The sequence below is a fragment of the Thamnophis sirtalis genome, unplaced genomic scaffold (assembly GCF_051295495.1).
Source record: "Thamnophis sirtalis isolate CommonGarterSnake01/CBP01778 unplaced genomic scaffold, rThaSir2_p1.2 scaffold_2, whole genome shotgun sequence".
Classification (NCBI taxonomy): Eukaryota; Metazoa; Chordata; class Lepidosauria; order Squamata; family Natricidae; genus Thamnophis; species Thamnophis sirtalis.
The window spans coordinates 18,052,918-18,055,804 of NW_028261382.1; positions in this window are offsets into that span (position 1 = coordinate 18,052,918).

Sequence of the window (2,887 nt, forward strand, 5' to 3'; positions counted from 1 at the left end):
TTCTTCCATGGCTCCCATGTTCTGGCATGTTGTGCTCCTCATATAAGATCCATACCCACCCCTTTGACCTTCCTAAAAGGCCTGAAAACCTGGCTCAATCCTATTAAGACCATGCTAACCGTATTTCATTCATTACTTTATTTTACAGAATAATAAAATAACAGAATTGGAAGGGACCTTGGAGGTCTTCTAGTCCAACCCCCTGCTTAGATAGGAAACCCTACATTGCTTTAGACAAATGGTTATCCAACATTTTAAAAAAAAACTTCCAGTGCTGGAGCATTTACAACTTCTGGAGGCAACTTGTTCCACTGATTAATTATTCTAATGGTCAGGAAAATTCTCCTTAATTCTAGGTTGCTTTTCTCCTTGATTACTTTCCATCCATTGCTTCTTGTTCTGCCCTCAGGTGCTTTGGAGAATAGTTTGACTCCCACTTCTTTGTGGCAGCCCCTGAGATATTGGAGCACTGCTATCATGTCTCCCCTAGTTCTTATTTTCATTAAACTAGACATACCCAATTCCTGCAACTGTTCTTCATGTTTTGGCCTCCAGTCTCCTAATCATTTTTATTGCTCTTCTCTGCACTCTTTCTAGAGTCTCCACATCTTTTTTACATCGTGATGACCAAAACTGAATGCAGTATTCCAGGTGTGGCCTTACCAAGGCCTTATAAAGTAGTATTAACACTTCATGTAATCTTGATTCTATCTCTCTGTTTATGCAGCCTAGAACTGTGTTGGCTTTTTTGGCAGCTGCTGCACATGGCTGGTTCATATTTAAATGATTGTCCAATGTTCCCCTCACAGTTACTAGTATTGAGTAAGGTACCACATATACTGTACCTATGCGTTTTGTTTTTCTTGCCTAAATGTAGAACCTTAATTTTTTCACCACTGAATTTCATTTTGTTAGATAGCACCCAATATTCAAGTCTATCAAGATCCTTCTGTATCTTAAGCCTATCTTCCGGAGTGTTGGCTATTCCTGCCAGCTTGGTGTCATCTGTAAATTTGAAATTGAAGTTTACTTACAATCCAGGGAAATCCAAAACCTAACCGAGGATCTATTAAAAACACAATGGTAGTTTGCATCAATACCGTTAGTCCTCAACTTACAAACAAATGTTAGCCCCAAATGTTTGTTGCTAAGTGAAAACCTTTGTTAAGTGAATTTTGCCCCCTTTTATGACCCTTCTTGTTACCATTGTTCATTGGATCACTGCAGTTGTGAAGTTAGTAACATGGTTGTTAAGTGAATCTGGCTTCCCCATCGACTTTGCTTGTCGCAAAAGGAGATCACGTGACCTTGGGACATTGCAACCGTCATAAATATAAGTCAGTTTTTAAGCAATTTGATCACAAGACCATAGGGATGCTACAATGGTTGTAAGTGTGAAAAATGGCATAAGTCTCCAGTGCCGTTGTAACTTTGAACCGTCACAAAACAAACTGTTGTAAGTCAAGGGCTACGTGAGTAAGTGCATTTTCCATCTCAAGGGAAGAAGGCGTTCTAAAGCACTTTAGTCTTGAAGATTCCTGTTCTGAAATCCACATTTCCCTATCCACGATAGGAAACGATTGAAGAGGAAGATAATTTAAATGTCCAAGCCTGGAAGCCAAACCTTAGAAGAAAAGACAAAAATAATCTGGAAATGATAACACTGAAAGTGTTTATTAATGGGAATAGGACTGCACTTTTTAAGTACCTAAATAGAATGTTTTATTGGCCAGGTGTGATTGGACCCCCAAGGAATTTGTCTTTGGTGCATATCAGTGGTGGGTTTCAAATTTTTTTAGAACCTCTTCTGTAGATGTGTCCTGCTTTGTGGGAGTGGCTTGCTGGCCATGTGACCAGGTGGGAATGGCTTGACAGCCATGTGATTGGGTGGCCGTGGCCAACTTGTGAAATGTGCTGAAACTCACTTTACAATGCTCTTGCTTAGCAACAAAAATGTTGCCTCAGAAACTCTGGCACTTGAAGCACGCAAGTCTTAAAGCTATCAAGTTACAAGACCCTTGACCCATAACCCTTTAGAAAAAATCCCCCAGGGGTGTTCAAACTTGACAGCTTTAAGACTTGTAGACTTCAACTCCCAGAATTCCTCCTCTCGCTCTTCATCTTGATGATGTGCGGATGGGCGGGGGGAGGGAGCTGGAACCGGTTCTAAGCGGCACTGTAGATTTGTGGAACCTCTTCTATAGAAGAGGCTAGAACTGGCAGGAACCCACCCCTGGTGCATATGCTCTTAGTGTACATAAAAAGAGGTAACAAGCACCACCAGCGAGACTAGCAAAGATGTTTGAGGATTTATCAGCTAAATGTTGAAAGTGTAATCAGTTACCAGGTTCATATTATCACAATGTGGTGGACATGCCCAAAGGCAAAAAGAAATACTGGACTAAAATACATACTTGGTTAGAAAAAAATGATAAAGCAACACATAGATTTGAAACCAGAAATATTCCTGTTAGGTATCTGACTAGAACAGTATAATAAAGGGAATACTTACCTAATTCTACATGTATTAATGGCAGCAAGAATTGTGTTTGCACAACAATTGAAAAACGAAGAGATCCCTACAGAGGAAAATGTTATAAAAATATTAGAATGTGCTGAGATGGATAGATTAACACTTAAAAGAAAAGAAAAGAAAAGGAAGGAATAGATTTATCTTTAACATGTGAGTTGTTTTACCAATGGTTAACTAATAGAAACAGAGGTTAGAAATTAAAAATATTAAAAAGATAATTAAAAAATGTGTTGAAAATTTTGCAAGAAGGATAAACTAATTGTACTATTATATTGTGATTAACATTGACATATTTATTATGATTATTATTATGATTATTGTTGTACTTCTACTTAAAACCAACTGTGGTTTTAA